Raw genomic sequence first — 21,280 nt, forward strand, 5'->3', positions numbered from 1 at the left:
CGCAAACAATCGTGGATTGAGTGACGAAATCGTCATTTTATTTATTGTTATTTCCTTGAGGGATTATTATCAGGCATGTGGAGTAAGGAAACTTGCCCAAGGTTTCGCCTTGTTGGGAATTGAACCCAGGTCTCTCGCTTGCGAGGCGAGTGCTATAACCACTGAGCTACAGGACTCCATCTTAAAGTCAATCCCAAGGGGCAAGGCAGCTTGTTAACTGAGCACTTGAACAGAATTGTTTTGCAACTGGTAAAGAAATGATTGTTTCTGTGTTATTAAATCTGTGGGTTTGAGAAGAGTGTGTGGTTGGTCAAGAAATGCAAAGCTGACTATGAGATTTACGGACCTATTATGCACCTTGTGTTAAACCATGTGGAAATGCATGTGTACAGAGGGAATTACAAGTGCCCTTAATTATGTAATTAACATTCAATGAATAGGATTGGTCATTAATAAAGAAGTGCACCTGTAATTCCTTCTGTGCATGTGCTTTCCACATGGTTTACACAACGTGCATATTATACATAATTTTACACATGGTTTACACAATTCATATAATAGATCTCAGCGATTGGTTTATTTCAGTATGACTAAGCCTGGTGTAGATTTTGTTACCAAAGTAGATGAGATGTATGTATCTATGAAAATGTAATTTATTGAAAAGCAATGTATACTAAAATGATAACATGGGGCATACATTTCAGTCAGATTTCTTGAGTCAAATAATCTTAATGGAAACCATGATGCATTACATTCTCTTCCCAATAAAAAAATCAGTGATCTGTTTAACCTCTTACAACACTGTGAAATTTTGGAGTTGGGTGTCATTCGCATGACCCCATGTCTGCGGATGATGTCACCAAGGGGGAGCGTGTAGATATTAAAGAGGAGAGGGCCAAGGACAGAGCCCTGTGACAATGTAATGTCCCATAAACGGTGTTGAATTGAAAAACTAATTTTATCTGGAGGATTTGTTGCCAGGACAGCAGGAGAATCTCCTTTCATTTTTTGAATAGTTTCATATGATCTTTTACGCCCACTTAAATAGGCAGATGGTACTTCACATTAACGATTCATCTGAATGACATCACTTCCAACAATGTAGAGCACCCATCATCGCAGTGGAATGTCAGCCCACCCTAGACTTGACATATGCCTTGAACTAACCTTTCAGACTTGGAGATGATATTGTTACCAATTAAGTCAGTCTGTCACCTAAAAGTGTATAATAATAATCCCAATCTTAAAAAGCTCCTATTATTTTTCCTGAAACAAATAGCACTGTTGTGCTTCAGCTGTACTACCATGTTATATCATGAAGGGGTATTAACTAAGGTTATTATTCAGGGGTATTACATTAAACGTAGCTATATCTAATGAGTATCGGAGAGAAATTGGCCTTCTCTTTCTGAAAACTGTGAAATTGTTATTATGGTATTAGATGTAATAATAAGAAATATGGATGAAAAATGGAATGCTTCATTACAAATTTGATGTGATGATTACCACATTGAATCAGTTAAAAAATGTAACATTTTTCACTGCCATGTAATGTTGTCATGCCCTAATGTATAGACTAAGCATAGCGGATAGAAACGCAACAGAGGCCCACTTATCCACTTGTTCAAATATATTATAATCCTCAAATTTGATGTAGCATTTATCACATTGTTGAGACATCTCAAAATGCTTAACAGGATTTTACTGCCAAATTTGGTGACTGTATTTTGTAAGTGAACTCAGTAGCCAATTTGCACACAGCAATGTCCCACAAACAGCCAGAAAGTGAGTGACCAATTTTCTCTTATTTGGGGAATTGTTGGCCAGGACACTGGGAGAAACTCCCTGCTGCTGGAGTACAATGTGAAAGAGCCAGCTGAGTTCCAGTATCACTGAGTTTAATCTTGAACATTGGAGACTAACCAGCTGATCTAATAACAGCCCAAGCATTAGCATCCCTAGAGTCCATGTTGAGCAACATCTTTCCTTGTCTTCGAACACACACTTTTGTTGTGCCACCTAATTTATAAAAACAGTCTTGGGATCAAATGACTAAAACGTAATGGGCTTTTATCATTTGACATATTGATAAATTACTTGTCTCACCTAGTGCCAGAAGGGGTAGAAAAATGAATGCTTTCTCTTTAGGGGGGAAAAAAATCATTTATTCAGAGGTGGCAGAGAGAAATTAATGCGGACAGGGAGAAAGCAGCATAATCACTTGGACCAGTAGCTGGCAAAGGGATTCTTTATGTTTCAAATTCAGAGAAGGCACTAAATTGGTGCAATGACAAGAAACCTCCCTAATAAAAGCAACACATGCAGAATTGTACAGTGTTGCAGAAGGTAGGTCATGAGCAGCCCTGGATTATCTTCACAGATATTACTTGACTGTGTACTTAGAAGATGCTTAGCATCGTGGAAAATAATGGGTTTAGCTCTCCCGTCTAGACAAGAATGCCATGACATCCATATATATATATATGCATACACATATATAATATTGCAGATAGCTGGTAATAGAATTAATAGAGAGCTCAGAAGGAAACTTAGAAATGATGAAGTAACTACTGTGCTCACAAAATCTTCCTCACAAGAAAAATAGTTTCCCAGTATTCTCTTTACACAAAACTGGTGTTTCATTAATTAAACAAAGTGATTAATTCAATAAAATAGTTTTTGTTTATCTATAACTGGGACACTGAGAAACACGAGACCATTTGAACCCACAATGCAAATGTCTATCATAACCTGCCTGACATTCTTTCACTGATCTGGGAATATTTCATGTATCTGTTGATTATATTTTCAGGACAATACACTGGTACTGAGATGACCTAATATTTGAGATAATTTTACAATTGTTGTGCAAATTTCATAACAAGCTTTAAAGCACTCCACGGTCTTGCTCCGACCTCTGTGACCTCCTAAAACTCTACCAACCTGTCCATTCCCTCTGCTTGGCAGGTATTGGCCCTCTCCATGTCCACTGCCCTGCCCACTCTACCATTGATCGTCAGGCCTTTAGCCTTTCTGCACCCGCTGTTTGGAACAATAATAATAATCCTTGCACTTCATATAGCACTTTTCGCATTTTCTAGCACTTCACAGAATATACTGCAAAGTGAATTGACTGTATATTTTGTGGGTGAAACGCAACAGCCAATTGTGCACAGCAGTTTCCCACAAACAGTCGTGGATTGAGTGACCAAATTATTATTGTTATTTTTTGAGGGAATATTATCAGGCGTGTGGAGTAAGGAAACTTGCCCGAGGTTTCACCTTGCCGGGAATCAAACCCAGGTCTCTCGCATCCCTGGCGAATGCTCTAACACTGAGCTACAGGACTCCACCACTCCACCTTGCTCTATGCTTTGTTTCCTTCAATGCCCATTTCAACAACAACAACAACAACAAGATTCCATTTATTGAGCGCCTTTCACGTCGGGAGGACGTCCCAAGGTGCTGTACAGTTAGGTCAGGACCCGAGCAGGGGGGAAATGGTCAGGGTGAGGGGAGGGAAGGGAGGGAGCGAGGAAGGGGTAGCGATTCTAGAGAGGAGCTGAAGGCACGGTCAAAGAGAAAGGTCTTGAGACCGGCCTTGAAGGAGGAAAGGGAGGAGGCGGCGAAGGCACTGGGGGATAGAGTTCCAGAGCCTAGGGGCTGAGAGGCTGAAGGCCCGGCCACCGATGGTAGGGCGGTTGGGGCGGGGGATGTGGAGCAGACCGGAGCCAGAGGAACGGAGGGTACGGGCAGGTAAGTAGGGGGATAGTAGGTTGGAGAGGTAGGAGGGAGCAAGGCCATGAATGGCCTTGTAGGTGAGGATGAGGATCTTGAAATCGATCCTCTGGGGGATGGGGAGCCAGTGGAGGCGAGCGAGGGTGGGAGTGATGTGTTCCCAAAGCCTGGCGCAGGACAGTACATGAGCTGCAGAGTTCTGAATGACCTGCAGCTTGTGGAGGGAGGTGCCGGGAAGGCCGGCAAGACCTTCTCAAGACCTCCTCTTCGACCATGCTATTGATCATCTTCCTACAAGCACCCACTTTGCCCTTCACCTCTCTTCAGTCCATCCTGCAGCTTGAGTCCTACCCCTTGACTGTCCAGCTCCTTGGGACGTCCTCCCGATGTGAAAGAGACTGTACGAATGCAATTTGTTGTTATTGTTCAAGCTTTGTGGATGAAACGCTCACTCCCCACCATCTCCTATTTCACCACTTCATTCCACAGCCCCCTTTCTTGCTGCACTTTGGTGACTTTCAGAAAGCAACGACTCTTAATCTTGCCTCTGAGGCTGAACGAACAGGTTCAAATTAACACTTACCACATTGTTTGCAAATGTTGCAAGCAATAAAGTGAGATAGCTGTCAACTTCAAATAGAAAGGAATCTCTGACAATAAAGGGCTCACTCTAAATAGAGATGGTAATAATCTTAATAAATGGAGTACTCGTGATCTGCAAAACAAGATTTACTGATTTTAAAAATATATATATTTATATATTGTAAAAAAAATCTGCCGTGACATACTTAAATAATGTTGTACATGTATCACTGGTTCCATTTTCATCCTGGATGTTGGAGATCTTGATCATTATTCTATGTGCTTGTATTTTAATATTAAGTACTCAATTGTACGACATTACATTTGTTGACGCTGAAGGAAATTCGGCAGAAAATTAATAACCTAATAAATGATGTTGCAGCAGAGTGCTTTTGGCTCTCTGATATCCTGCAAGCATACCACTGATAAGAAAAAACAGCCAGACTGAAAAGGGAGGAAATGCTATCATGCTTTATTTCTTTTAAATATCAACATTTACAAGTAGACGAGGACATCATTCTCTACTCAGCAATCTCATCCACATTGATTCAAGCAGAATCTGTACATTTGCATCTCTGTTTGGACTTGAACTTTTCAGGTAATCTACATCAGTCTTAGCCAGTGAGACCAATTAACTCAACATTTAGGATGGCTCCAGAATTGTGGAACAATATTAAATTCTCCCTGTCCACTGGTACCGTTTCTCACCCCTTTAAAAACAGTCATCATCACACCTATCCTTAATAAACCCTCCCTAGACCCATGCCTACTCTCAAGTTACCGCCAATGTTCCTTTCCAAGATCTTGGTACGAGTTGTTGTCTCCCAGCTTCACTCCTTCCTCTCCCACTATACCCTTCATGAACCTCTCCAATTGGGTTTCCGTGACTCCCACAGCACAGAAACAGCTTTGTTCAAAGGGACAAATTACATTTTCTCCATCTTTGACCGGGGCCCCCTTTGCCTCCTCGTTCTCCTTGACCTTTCTGAAGCCTTCGATACCATTGACCACTCTATCCTCCTCCACTGTCTCTCCTCTCACCTCAACCCGCATGGTTCTGTCCTTGAATGGTTTAGATCGTACCTCTCACACCGTCTCCAATTTATCTCCACAAACGATGTCTCCTCTAGCCTCCCACCGTCTCGTGCAGCGTTCCTCAGGGCTCTGTTCTCAGTCTGCTCCTTTTCAATATCTATATGCTCCCTCTTGGTGACATCATCTGCAGACATGGGGTCAACTTCCACATCTATGCGGATGACATCCAACTCTATCTCTCTGCCTCCATCCTCCACTCCGGGACCACTGCAGTGCTGAAAGAATGTCTGTCAGACATCAACAACAACAAAATTACATTTATAGAGCGCCTTTCATGTCGGGAGGACGCCCCAAAGTGCTGAACAGTCAGGTGTTGGGGCCCGAGCATGGGGTAGGGGTGGTGTAGGGGTGAGGGAAGGCAGAGAGGTGGGAGGGAGACCGAAGGCATGATCGAAGAGAAGGGTCTTGAGACCGGCCTTGAAGGAGACATAGGAGGAAGCGAGGCGAAGGGACCATGGGATGGAGTTACAGAGTGTGGGGGCAGAGAGGCTGAAAGCCCGGCCACCGATGGTAGGGCTGGTCGGGCGGGAGACATGGAGCAGACCGGAGCCCGCTGAACGGAAGGCGCAGGCAGGTTGATATGGAGTCAGCAGGTCAGAGAGGTAGGAGGAGCAATGCCATGGATGGCCTTGAAAGTGAAGTCAAAGATCTTGAATTCGATCCTTTGGGAGATGGGGAGCCAGTGGAGTCGGGTGAGAGTGTGAGTGATGGGGTTGCGGAGCCTGGTATGTGAGAATACACGAGTTGCAGAGGTTTGGATGGTCTGCAGCTTGTGAAGGGAAAAGTTGGGAAGGCCGATGAGGAGGGAGTTCCCGTAGTCGTGCCTTGATGTGACGAATGCGTGGGTGAGGGTTTCGGCAGCCTGAGCGGTGAGGGAGTGGCGGAGTCTGGCAATGCTGCAGAGCTGGTGGTAGGCAGTGCCGGTAATGGCACAGATGTAGGGGTGAAAGGACAGTTCAGGGTCGAACAAGATACCCAGATTCCTAACTGGCTTAGTGAGGTAGAGCCATGGAGGCTGATGCTGGCAGTTCCTGAGGTGCGGAGGCGCTGGCGCGAACCAATCAGGAGGGCTTTGGTCTTGCTGACGTTGAGTTGGAGAAAGCTGGCCCTCATCCAGGACTTGATGTCAGACAGGCAGTTGGTCAGGACTCCAGCAATCCTGGAGTTCAGGGTGGCGGCAGAGAGGTAGAGTTGGTTGTGTTCCACATACATGTGGAAATCAAGTCCTGGATGAGAGCTACCTTTCTACAGTTGAACGTCAAAAAAACCGAGGCCCTACAGATTGGCTTCTATCAGGGCCTCCAAACCTCAGGCACTGGCAGCATCACCATTCATGGTTGCACACTCCACCTCACTGAGCCAGTCTGGAACCTAGGCATCTTGTTTGAGTTTCAGTAGAAAGGACCTCAACTGTCCTTTCTACTCCACATCTGCGTCACAACCGCTCTGCCTTCCCCCACGTCCACCAAATCACTCGGCTCTGCCACTGCCTCACCTCTCAGGCCACCAAAACCCACATCCACGTATTTATCACATCTAGGCTTGACTCTGCCAACTCTCTGCTTGTCAGCCTTACCAGCTCTTCCCTCACAAGCTGCAGATTATTCAGAACTCTGCAGCTTGTGTCCTCTCCCACACCAGGCTCTGTGACCCCATCACCCCCACCTTTGCTCGGCTCCACTGGCTCCCAATCCCCCAGAGGACATCCTCCCAACGTGAAAGGTTCCTGTACAAGTTTAATTTTATATTGTATTGTAAATTCAGTCTTCATATGGAAACTGGTATTCCCCAGTTGTTAATCTTAAAAAGAACTGCTCCGCCTCTGAAAGCAATAACTTGTTAACAAAAAGACTAGCATTTCACATCCCCAACCCCTCCACCAAAGGAAGTTCCAATATCCATGAGGCGTTTATCATTTTGTGAAAAGTTAATATTAATGACCATGAGTCTGTGCAGACCATAAATTTTAATATGTAAATTAATGAGTAGTGTTTAATGCACCAGGGACTCAATTTTAATTCAACACAACAGGTAAATATGAGCATATTTATAATCCTGCAAACATAAATCAGTAAGCTTTGCTTCTGCTTGTGCCTGTATAATATGCTGGCAATAGTCTATTAAATGAGCTGCATAAATCTATTTTTACTTGCCCTTCTGTATCCAGAGAGTATTTGTTTTTGAATCTAATTTTTCAAATCTCTCTTTATTTAGTTAAACTTTATTTAGTTCAAAACAATTTTATGTTCCACAACCTCAATTAACTGGTCTTGTTGACCTTGGTAGTCAGTTAGGGTTAGGTGGAGGGAATAAATGTGGACAAAGAGCACATTATGTCTGCCCACTGCCAGGTTAATGAATCAGACTGCAGGTTGTCACAAAGATGTAGCTGGAATCTCCTCACCTAAGTGTAGTTCCAAAGTGGCTGTGCTGATGGACGTTCTGGTGCACTCGTCTAGCTTTGCGTACTACTTTTTTGTAGTTCTTTTTCAAAAGCAAATAGAAACTTTAATTAGTTTCTACATGCAATCAGTAAAACTGCTTCATTAGCAATCACACCGCTATAAACAAGAATGGTTAGCTCATCATGTCAAAATAATGTGAGCCAGCAATAAACACGGGAATCTGGATGCAGGCCTATATTGCTAAAATCAGTTGAGTTCAAATCCCCAGTGGTCATGTTCAAGCCATAGAGTGCTCTAGCCAGTCTACATATGGAGTACTGCTTATAATTCCAATCACCACAACATAAGTGAGCTGCTTAAACCCTAGAGATAGTGCAGATAAGACCAACAAGGATGATTTCCACTGTTAGAGGAATGAGCTATGAGCAGCGATTAGACAAGCTAGGGCTTTTCAGTCTTGAAAAGAAACCCTCAGAGGGTACCTTATAGAAGTATATAAGATTTGGTATTGATAAAGTACTACCAGAACAATGTTTTTGGATGTACTGAGGCAGCAGAACAAGGGAACACAGGTTTAGGGTTGCAAAGGACACGTTCAGGACAAACAAAATATATTTCTTTATCCAAAGGGTAACTAATGGCAAACAGGAAGGCTGGTTGAGGCTAAGATACTCAGCTAATTCAAAAAAAACTTGAAGCTGTGATGGAATGACAGTAGGATGTGGAATCTAAAAAGATGAGATAAAACAGGCCGAAGAGCTTTCTTCTTTAGAAGCTCTCTTGTGATCTTGTGATTTCCTTTGGCAATTGCAAAGAACCATTTTTGTAAGACGCATGAGGAACTTCAAAATTCTATAAGCAAGATAATAACAAATTCTACATGCAAGTAAAACATAGCGTACAATGCATCAATTGTTCATACATTACCGAAATATACAATTAATTATATACACGTGTCCTTAATTGGGTACTTAACCACAAAGGAAAAAGATGACAGCTGATTCTGTAATTCTTTTCATTGGTAATTGCGTAACTATGGTTAGCCCATGGGCTATTAGCCCATCCCGTATTTTGGATCAAATTGTCACAAAGTTCACACTACACCAACAAACTGCTGGGGTCTCTCATATTTTTGAATATTTTCTAAGTGTGTTATGGATCAAAACCTAAAACCTCCCACCTATCCTTGATTGATGTATGTATGATTACATATAAATATTTTGGTTAGACAAGACTTTTGAGTAAAGCATCTCTGCGAGTCGCATGATGCCTATACAAATAGATTCTAGCTCTTGAAAAAAGTTAACTTCAAAGGAGCTATCTTGACACTGTGTTGTACTAAAAACGTGATTGATAAGCAACATATGCAAAATATATATGATCAATTGAATATGTTTAGCTATTCTTGGCCACATCTACAAAACTGAGAACAGTATTTTCATACAAATGCTCTTGATAAATATTGAGACTGTTTTTGCTACATCTGCTGACATTGCAGAGTCTTTATTATTAGCAATGCTCAGATTGAGGGAAACAGAAATGTTGCGTCTCCGGCTGTTTTGTTGAATCAGCTCCAATGTTTCATTTCCAGCAATTACACCGAATAAAACAAATCGTAATAATCCTTGCATTTGATATAACACCTTTCACTTCAGGAAGACATCTCAAAGCGCTTCACAGGATTCATTGTAATGTCTAATGACTGTGATTTTGTAGGCAAACGCAGTAGCCAATTTGCGCACAGTAGTGTCCCACAAACAGCCATAAAGTGATGCAATAATGTCAGCCCTTGTCTAATGATTCATTAGAGCCTCCATACAATGCTTTCAAAACATACTTTCCCTCTCCCCTTGCCTGTTATAATATATATTGATGAAAAATAAGTAGACAGGTCAGACAACAAAGTGAAATGATGCTTCATACGTTTGATAAAAAATAAAATATCAATCAAGAAAAGGGTTTGAAACGACATCTACACCAACATGATCACTGTGTTAGGAACTTATTGATTACATAAGTACAATGTATCAAACAGCCATGTGCAGTCTTTCTTCAATTTTTCTCAATGTTGATTTTCCCTGATGTCTTTGTTTGTCTGCACTGTTTCTGAAAAATACTTTGTTTAAATAGTTATCAGCCATAATCAGACATGCTTAAATCTGCAAGATTTCCCGAAAAGATAACTGTAAAAGAAACACTGCTTCAGATACATGCTTAAACTGCATGGCCCGAATTCTTCTCCCCCCACACACACACTTTGCATTTTTGTAACTTTTTAAATAATAATTCTTCCATCCTTTCCTCCAGCTCCAACGGTAATCATCTCCTTTTTTCCTTCTAGAATCACAGAATCGTAGAATTATACAGCACAGAAGGAGGCCATTCAGTCCATCGTGTCTGTGCCAGCTCTTTGAAAAGAGTTACCCAAATCAATACCCGCTCTCTCCCCATATCCTTGCAAGCATGTCCTCCCCAAATAATTATCTACTTCTCTCTTTAAAGTTGTTATCAAATCGGCTTCCACCACCCTTTCAGGCTGGGTAGAGTTCGATAGGTACCAGGCCTTATTCAAATGTGAATTAACAGTGAGGGTTATGTGCTAGGGTTATCATGATAATAATCCTTGCATCTGATTTAGCATCTTATCACAACATCAGAATATCTTAATGCGCTTGCAGGACTTTTACTGTGAAGTGTAGTGACTGTGTATTTCTTAGCAAATAACCATAGTTTAGTCCAATCTTCTCCTCACTCCACATTTGCTGAAGAGCAATCAGGAGATAAAACCCAGACTAATTTCCTCTGTTATTTCTGGGTACTGAGATCAGCCTGGATGACGTCAGGATCAAAACTCCCACTTTCTGGCCTCACACTCATTTTCAAATCCCTTCATGTCCTGGCACCTCACTACCTCTCCGACCTGCTTACCCTTAATCCACAACTGCTGCCTCCGCTTGACTGGCTCTGGCCTTCTGCATGTCCCCTGTGCCCTCCATTCCATCATTGGAGGCTGAGCTTTCAGCCACTATGCCCCAAAACTCTGGAACACTCTTCCTCTATCTCTCTGCCTTGCCGCTTCCTTTTCCATTTTCAGGTCGCGCTTGAACACCTTCCATTCGACTGTGTCTACGATCACATCCCCCTCCCCCAACTTGGAGTCATGCTCCACCACTGTCAAGCACTCTGGGATGCTACCCAGCCTGAGAGGCGCTATAAAAATGCAAGTTATTGTTGTTGCATGGCTCAGTGCACATAATCGTGCCTGTACCCATAAGCCCACATTTTAAAAGTTATTTTTCCCATTTTGGAGTCTCCTTGTGTTGTGGCCAAAAGAACCACCTGCTCCTAAGAATTTGCTAAGAGTCTTAAACCAGTTACTAAACATGAGTATAATCACAGTCCACATGCAGAAGGAAGAGGTAACTCACTCTTTTCTCCTTGAGAAAAGTACTTTGTTCTTTGGATGAGACATAAACTGAGGATCCATCTATCTACCTGTTAGGGTGGGTGAATCTCACGGTGTACTGGCTTACAAGGATCAAGTGTCTGTTTGGCTCACTTGATAAAACTTTTGCCTCTGAGTCAGAAGATTTTGGGTTCAAGACCCACATGGGAATTTGAGATTTGTGACTTTGAGCTGCAATCCAGTGCGATACTGGGAGTGTGCTGCATTCTTAGAGGTGCCGTCAAAGATCCCACAACAATGTGAAATGACAAGGGAGGTTCTCCCAGTGTCCTGGCCACCAATCCCCAAATAAAATTGGTCAGTCCATGGCTGTTTGTGGGATATAGCTGTGTTTTGTCTATAAAATACACAGTCAATTCACTTTATACTATATCCCGTGAAGCACTTTGAGATGCTTCAATGATGTACCTCCGCAGCTCAGGCGCTGACAGCATCAGCATCCAAGGCTGCACTCTCCACCTCTCAAAGCCAATCGGTGTTCTGTTCAACCCTGAGCTGTCCTTTCTTCCCCACATCCGCGCCACAACTGACACCGCCTTCCACAACCTCCGGAACATCGCCAGACTACGGCACTACCTCACCCCTCACGCTGCTGAAACTCTGGTCCACGCCTTTATCACCTCAAGGCTGGACTACGGGAGCTCTCTCCTCATCGGCCTTCCCGGCAACTCCCTCCACAAGCTGCAGGTCATTCAGAACTCTGCAGCTCGTGTACTGTCCCGCACCAGGACCACATCACTCCCACCTCGCTCGCCTCCACTGGCTCCCCATCCCCCAGAGGATCGAAATCAAGGTCCTCATCCTCACCTACAAGGCCATTCACGGCCTTGCACCCTCCTACCTCTCCGACCTACTATCCCTCTACTTACCTGCCCGTACCCTCCGTTCCTCTGGCTCCGGTCTGCTCCACATCCCCCACCCTAACCGCCCTACCATCGGTGGTCGGGTCTTCAGCCTCTCAGCCCCGAGGCTCTGGAACTTTATCCCCCAGTGCCTTCGCCGCCTCCTCCCTTTCCTCCTTCAAGGCCGGTCTCAAGACCTTTCTCTTCAACCGTGCCTTCAGCTCCCCTCTTGACTTTCTACCCCCTCCTCGCTCCCTCCCTTCCCTCCCCTCACCATGACCATTTCCCCCCTGCTCGGGTCCTGACCCAACTGTCCAACGCCTTGGGACATCCTCCCGACATGAAAGGCGCTCAATAAATGCAATCTTGTTGTTGTTGTTGTTGATATGATAAATCATCATATAAGATGTAAGGATTAGTATTATTAAATGCCCGGGCCTCTTTGCGCTGCTGCTGGCCATTTACTCTACGCTACTGTGGGCGTAGCAGTTATAGCGGGAAATGGGACTTGAGAGGCAGGAAGTGGTGACCTCCTGTAGCCCCACAGTAAGGACACTGGTGAGCTTGACGGATCTCCGGGGCTTTGGGCCTGTGCTGGTGTTCCCCCCCACCTTCCTCCCAAGTGGGCCACCAGGTTTTGTAAAAGAAAGCATTAGAATTTTTTTGCAACAATCTAATACATGTTATTTCTCCATGTTTAGTTTTTATCAATAAAGTGACCCTTTTGATGTGGATCTTTGTTAAAATTGAACTGTGCATATTCCATAGTACTTTGGCCACAAATTATCAGGTAAATCAAAATTATTACCAAGGCAGGCGTGCTAATTAGCATTTTGAATTACAACAACAACAAGATTACATTTGTATAGCGCCTTTCACATCAGGAGGTCGTCTCAAGGCGCTGAATTAGTTAGCAGTCTTCAGTGATAAGGCTTATAAAAAGGGACTGTAATTTAACTTGTGTCAAAAATATTTTAAAGCAATGGTGAAATAATGACATTGGAGTTGAAAATCTGTGTGATGTTGCTTATTTTCACTTAATTGCAAATAATCAGCAGGGGCTTTCAGAAATCTGTGTTTCTCCAGCTGAAAATAATTACTTTATTGTTGCTCTGGAATTAAATATTATAATTATCATAATTCATACCGTCAACTATCTAGTGTATTAGATGTATACTTCATAGGATTTGGTAAGAGTTTTTCTGGTGCTATTCAGTTGAAAGGATACTTGCCATAACCTCTAATGAATGGACTTCTGCCTTTTAGTTACTTAAACATTAATAGCAATTAACTCATTCTGTTAAAGTGATATTGAAGTCACTGTGAGGGCTCTGAGATGCTACCCTGCGTGGAGGCGCTATATAAGTGGACACTGTTGTTGTTGTTGTTGTACCGCTGTTGGGATACACTTATTATTTAATCCTTATAGGTTCAAAGCTCTAGATTGGTTTCTATTTACATCTTTCTTTTTGTTATTGGAAGAAATTAATTTTATGATTCTTACTGATAATTACAGATAGATAATAATATAATAATTCTCGTATTAGACATACCACCTTATTGCTTTGTCGAAACATCAAAAAGTGCTTCATGGGATTTATTGTAAGGAGTAGTAACTGTGTATTTGTAGGAGCACGTGCATATATACTGATTTATTTCCCAGCGTTGCACTGTGATTACCACACAAACTTAATGTGTTTATATCACTGCTGTTAATCCTTTAGAGCGGATGCAATCATGCATCAGCTATCTGGAGTACACTGGCTCTCAAGTTTCTGCACATCACTCACTCACTGCTGATAGAGCATAGATCCAGTGTATACATTATATAAAAAGAACAGCTACACAAGGAAGTGAGTTCAAGGCTATAATCACATTTTGGAACTCAGGTGGTGATTATAACTTGCTTGAACTGTGCTCTGGTGATTTGTGACCATCAACTGAACTCTACAATGAGATGACTGCCTAGTTTGTTTTCCTCTGAGGAATTTGAAGCAGGGTCAAGTTGCTGCTTTCTGAACAAAATTGGCTGTTTGATGGGGTGGAGGCTAAGTTGACTATTATAAGAAGTCTTCCATCCTACCTGTAATCTGACCCATATACTGCAACAGTGGACACTACTTTGTAATTTTTTTGGTTATTTCACCAGCTATTTCTTTCACTGTCAATGAAGTGGCTCTCCTTACAAAGTCAGTGGAGAATGACATTCTGAATTGGACCAACCATATTACAATTTGAAAACTCTTTCAGAAATTTCCTTGCATTAAGGTATGTACACAATTAACATGAGCAGACTTTCATCCTTAGAGAAATGTATCTGTATAGCTCTTGCTTTTGGTAACAACACTTTAGCGCTGCTTAGATGAAGTAAGGCTCTTAAGTTCCAGAAGACACTTCTTCCAATAGCCTCAAGTTGAATGCAGAATGCAAAATTCAGGCTCCTTGTGTTTTAAAAACCTCCATTATCCAAGCATGGCAGAGTTCAAAGCTCCATTTAAACGCTTATCAGATTATTTGAACCACATCCTGATACCTTCTTGGTTTAAACAAGGTTCAATCAGACCAAGCGCCAGATTACCACCTGGAGTATAAAGATCACACTTGACTTCTGGCCTCTGTTTGCAAGTAGGCACTGAAACATTGCCATTGTCTGTCTGTTCTTCAGGTGAATGTTAAAGATCCCACAACACTATTCATACAGAGAACCAGTGTCCTAACCAACAATCCTCTAGATTTCGCCCAAAAATATAAAGTCAATTCACTTTACAGTATATTCTGTGAAGCGCTTTAAGTCGTCTCGAAGACATGATAAGGCACTATCAAATGCAAGGATTATTAGTATTATTATTATTGAACTGATCATTCACCACATGGATGTTCATGGGACCTTGCTGTGTGCAAAATGGCTACATATGGAGATCGTCATAGCATTTTTCAGATCAGCACTGGTGTCTACACTGCCTTTTTCTGGCTGGGAAGGGATGTAATTTGATTGTGGTCTTGTGAGTGTCTTCGACCCACCTTGAGGAGCTGGGTTAAGACATAGACTATATGCTTGGGGAAGTTTTGTGGTTGGATTAATTTGCATTGGAAAATAATTTATTTTTAACAAAGAGTTACATCTGAATACCAGAAAGCAACTTAATGTATTTGGTGAAGTGCATTGAGACATTCTCCAGACATGAAACACACAATATCAAATGTAAGAATTAATTATTTTTATTGTGATCGAGAACCTTTAGTGGTTGGAACACTCGCCTCACAAGCGAGAGGACCTGGGTTCGATTCCTGAAACACTGGGCAAATTTCCTTACTCCTTACTCCTTTTCTTACTCCACACACCTCTGTTCACCTAGCAGTGTGTAGTGCCTTCAGAGCCTTAGCCAAGTGTAAACGCAGCATAACATTTTGTTTCTTTAGAGAACATCTACAATTATATAATCGTTACTTTTGGTATACAACCTTGTATGTCAGGAGGACGTCTCAAAGCACTTCACAGGATATACTGTAAAGCAGAGTGACTGTGTATTTTGTGGGCGAATCACAACAGCCAGTTTGCGCTCAGCAATGTCCTGCAAAGAATCGTGAATTGAGTGATCATTTTCGAATAGTGCCATGGGAACTTTAATGTCCACCTGAACAGTCACAGGTGGCACCTCAGTTTATTGTCTCATTCCAAAAGACAATGTGATTTCAAGTCCCAACATGGGGCTTGAACCCACAATCGTCTAACTTAGAGGTGAAAGTGCTACTAATTGAACCAATCTGACAAAATGTGAACCTGGTCATTATTGTGTTGCTATAACTTAGCAAAAATATCGCTTTGACCACTGCGCCAGGCTGAAACACAGTTAAGCATTTTCGACACTGTTAATGTTAAGCTAATTTTTGTTTTAAATTCTCCAGTTCTTCTCACTTGTTTTCACTTTGTTTTAAAAAAGACTCTAATACAGAGAGCTCCAAATAATTATTGACCAGAAAAATACTATCAATCAGAGAATTTTTTTTCAATCAGCATTCTAGGATGGGCCAATGAGAGGACACAAAGGAGATTTACTGGGAATGATAATAGGTACGAGAGGTTTGACCTGTGAACAGAGCCTAGAAAAATGGCCTATTTTGATTGGAATAGAGAAGGTAGGTAGTAGACCTAATGAGGATTTAAAATTATGTGCAGTTTTGATGGAATAGATAGGGAGAAATTATTTCCGCAGAAAGTTGTTAGGATGAGAAATGCCCCGCTGGGAGCAATGGTTCAGGCTGAATTTATTTTAGCTTTCAAATGGGAATTAGATACATATCTAAAAATGAGTAATTTGCAGGTATATGGGAAAAGTCACAAAAATTGTACTGAATGGATTACTCTTTCAAATAGCCAGCACATACATGCTGAGTGTGCTGTAACTCCCTATGGTTCTACAGTCAGGGTATCATGCAGCCATTTCATTTCATGTTTTACAGGTGTCTAGTTACAAAATCATACAACTTACAGTGCAGGAGTTCATTTGGCCTAACATTTCTGCTGAAAGAACTGTTCTTTCAGTCCCACTTCCCTGTCGTTTCCCATACCTGTTATAATCCCCTTTTAAAGCTATTATGGATTCTACTTCAATCACTGTGATTGGTAGGCATGGCATTTTCCAACAACCCGCTGTGAAAACATTTCTCCTTAGTATTTTTTTGGCAATGAATGATCTTAAACGTATGCTCTCAACCACTGTACCAACGAGTGAAAATAACAATAACTTGCATTTATATAGTGCCCCTCATGCAGGACAGCGGCCCAGAGCACTTTTTTATTATTAAATAGTTTCTTCTTATTTACCCTATCAAAACCTCTCATTTTTTGGACACCTATCATGCCTCCTCTCAATGTTACAGATTCCTCAACTAAATTAAAGTGATTTAGAATTTGATCACAATCTTTATTTATGAAGAATTAATCTAGAATTGGGAAATGGCCATTCCCCAATTTATCTTACATCTCAGCTATCCTTTAAATCAGTGTTAGTTATCCAATAGAAATCACTGACTAGCCACAGGTTTGGCTATAACAACTCCGTTTTAGGCACATGCACTAAATGTACTTCACGTGTATGTTTGCATGTATATTTACTTAACAAACATCTACCACTATTTAGTGCGATTTTTTTTTCGCGAGACATGCCAGACCCGCCCCTGCTCTCTATCCAGAACGTGGTTGGATGCTGTTGGCCCTCTGCCATGATGTACCCTGTTGGAGCTGTTTGTTATTGGCTGTGCTTGCTTTCTTCTGCTGGCACTATACAAAAGCAAGTTGTTGTCATTGTACTTCTAATCAATTGATCTTTCACCTCATGGTTATTTTGTGGGACAATATTAGTCCAAAGCGTTGTCCTGTTTGCTACAAAAACAGTTACTACATATCACAACAATGACTTGATAAGCATTTCGAGACATTTTGATGTAATAAAATGGCATAAAAATTAAATTTATTTCTACCACCTACTTCAACACGAACCAGAAATTCTCGGGTATCTTTTATACAGGTCCAATATTGTTAATGGTTATGATACACCTTCCCTTTCATGCTCTTAACAATATTTGCACCATTAACAATATATCACTAGGGGTTGTGAAATTGTTTACACAATGAAAGCAAAGATTCCATTGAGAAGACAACAATGTTATTCAATAACAAATCCAGTTGAACTGCATAATTAGAAAGCCACTGAGGGGGAGTCACTTACCGGTGAATGAAAACTGTCTAGCACATATTAATTTATTTGTGATATTAAAGCTATCTATACTATAAGTTTTTGTTTGGAATGGTAATTCACGTAAAATTGCTTCAATACTACAGCTCTCATCTCTCTCAATTTTGCAAGTATTGATTGTGGAGAAATTGATCTGCAATTTCCCTACTTGATGGTAATATGATGAATGTGGACTTTAACATTAATATAAGAATGTCAAACAGAAAAGGTCTTGTTTAAAAAAAAATGTTTCAGCAGACCATTGAGTCTGGCAAGTAGTTTTGCAATCGTATTTTGTAAATAGTTATCATTTTCAGTCCTTTCACTTGTCCAATTTAAATGATCCAACATCAATCACAAATTGATTTTTCTGTTGTTGAAGCCAGGCTTGAGGTATATTACCTGTGCAGGAAAGGAGACTGGGGTTAAGTGATGGAACTGTGGGAGTAAACAATAATAATCCTTGCATTGATATAGTGTCTCATCACATCATTGAAATATCTCAAAGTGCTTCATATGATTTACCGTAGAGCATAGTGACTGCATATTGTGTAGGTGAATGAGGCAGCCAACTTGCCCATAGCAACATCCCATAACAGCCATGAAGTGAATGACCCATTTGGAGGATTGTTTGCCAAGACAATGGGAGAAACCTCATTCTCTTTTTGAATATAGCTATGGGAATGGTCATAGTTTAACTTTTTATCTGAAGAATGGAACCTCTGACAATGCAGCATACCTCAATCAATGCTTCACAATATATTAATACTTCAGGTAAGTTTGGATGGCTGTTGAAGGTGCGAGCTAGATGGGCCGAATGACTTTTTCTTATTCAAAGCTTTATATTGTTGTAAAGTGCTATGGCTCAGGATTTTGATCCATAATGTAGCAATATAAAGCTTTAAAACTGCACTACAATATTTATATCAGTTTTCCTTAATCCTACATACATATCATACTGAATGTAGAATATTGTTGTAAAAAGATTAGATGGGCAAACAGTAAAGAGATACAACTATATTGGGATTGGGAGAACTTTAGGGAACAACAGAGGAGGACCAAAAAATTGATCAAGAGGGAGAAAATAGATTACGAGGGCAAACTAGCAAAGAACATAAAAACAGACTCCAAGAGTTTTTACAAATATATAAAGAGGAAAAGGCTAGCAAGGGTGAATGTGGGTCCATTACAGGCAGAGACTGGAGGAATTATAATAGGGGACAAAGACATGGCAGAGTCATTAAACAAGTATTTTTCTACAGTCTTCACCGTAGAAGACACTGGAAACATGCCAAAAATAGAGGAGCAAGAAGACAATGTTAGCGAGCAATTTAGGGAGATTAACATTAGTAAAGAGATGGTTCTAGGTAAATTGTCGGGTCTTAAAACCGATAAATCCCCTGGACCGGATGGCCTGCATCCGAGAGTTTTAAAGGAGGTGGCTACTGAGATAGTGGATAGCATGTCTATAATCTTCCAAAAGTCTGTGGATACTGGAAAAGTTCCCATTGATTGGAAGATTGCAAACGTAACTTCACTATTTAAGAAGGGTGGGAGAGAAAATAGGGAAAACTATAGACTAGTTAGTTTGACGTCAGTTGTAGGGAAAATTCTTGAGTCCTTAATAAAAGACGTAGTTATGGGATACCTGGAAGACCATAAAAAGATTAGGCAGAGTCAACATGGCTTTACAAAAGGGAAGTCATGCTTGACTAACCTTTTAGAATTTTTTGAGGATGTATCCAGCAGGTTGGATAAGGGGGAACCAGTACATGTGGTATATTTGGATTTTAGGAAGGCATTTGACAAGGTGCCACACAAAAGGCTGTTACTCAAGATCAAGGCCCACGGGATTAATGGGAAAATATTAACATGGATAGAAGAGTGGCTATCGGGTGGAAAGCAGAGAGTAGTGATAAACGGATCATTCTTGAATTGGCAGGATGTAACTCGTGGAGTGCCATAAGGATCAGTGCTTGGGCCTCAGCTATTTACCATTTACATCAATGATCTGGACGAGGACATTGAATGTAATGTGTCTAAATTCGCGGATGATACTAAACTAGGTAGCAGAGTGAGCTCTCAGGATGATGCAAAAAGATTGCAACAAAATATAGATAGGCTAGGGGAGTGGGCAAGTAGGTGGCAGATGGAATTCAATGTTAGCAAGTGTGAAATGATTCACCTAGATAGCAAGAATAAAAGAACAGATTATTTTCTGGAAGGGGAGAAGTTAGATAGTGTTAGTATTCAAAGGGATTTGGGTGTCCTTGTACACCAGTCCCAAAAAGTTAGTTTGCAGTTGCAGCAAGCAAGAAGGCGAACGGCATGTTAGCGTTCATTTCGAAAGGTTTAGATGCTGCAACTGTATAGGGTTTGGTGAGAATGCACCGAGAGTATTGTGTGCAGTTTTGATCTCCTTATTTAAAAAAGGACACACTTGCCCTAGAGGGGGTGCAGCGTAGATTCACTCGGTTAGTTCCTGGGATGAGGGGACTGACCTATGAGGATAGGCTGAATAAACTAGGGCTGTATTCTCTAGAGTACAGAAGAATTAGGGGAGATCTTATTGAAACTTATAAGATTCTTAAAGGGCTAGATAAAGTAGGGACTGTTTCCCCTGGTAGGAGAATCTATAACCAGGGGTCGCAATCTTAAAATTAAGGGTCAGCCTCTTAGAACAGAGTTGAGGAAACATTTCTTCACTCAGAGGGTAGTGAACTTATGGAATTCACTACCCCAGAAGGCTGTAGATGCTCAGTCCTTGAACATTTTCAAGGCTGAGACTGATAGATTCTTGAAAAATAGAGGGATTAGGGGATATGGTGATAGGGCACGTAATCAGAGTTAGGTGAGAAGATCAATCATGATCTTATTGAATGGCGGAGCAGGCACGAAGGGCCGAATGGCCTACTCCTGCTCCTAATTCTTATGTTCTTATATAGGAGTTTTTAAAACTAAATTTCAAACAAACATTGACAATTGGAAGATTAATTTGATCCAAGGGAAGGTTTGCGAGTGTTCATGATATTGAGACAGGAATCGTAGTGTGCACACCGCAAAATGCTTTATTCCCAATAAAATATAAACTAAGGAACTGTTAAAAGTCTACTTCCAGCATTGCTCCTCTCTTGTCATATTGTTCAGATGCCTCAATTGGCAATTTTTTGCTTCCCCAGATATTGGCTGCACGGAGGACTTTACAGGGGACATATGCAATTTGACTTGATATTCAGTTTTGAATGGGAGGCATAGAAGTTATGTTACTGTAGCCAACAATTACAAACCAACTACCATGTGGCCAGAGCACAAACTCTGCACAGCTCAGATGTTTCTGCTTAACAGAGACTGTGTTGTTTGGATTCCATGTACCCAATGAACAGAATAAATGTAAAACACTAACTTAAAACGATCTGA

This window comes from Callorhinchus milii, unplaced genomic scaffold, assembly GCF_018977255.1.
Source record: "Callorhinchus milii isolate IMCB2004 unplaced genomic scaffold, IMCB_Cmil_1.0 Scaffold32, whole genome shotgun sequence".
NCBI lineage: Eukaryota > Metazoa > Chordata > Chondrichthyes > Chimaeriformes > Callorhinchidae > Callorhinchus > Callorhinchus milii.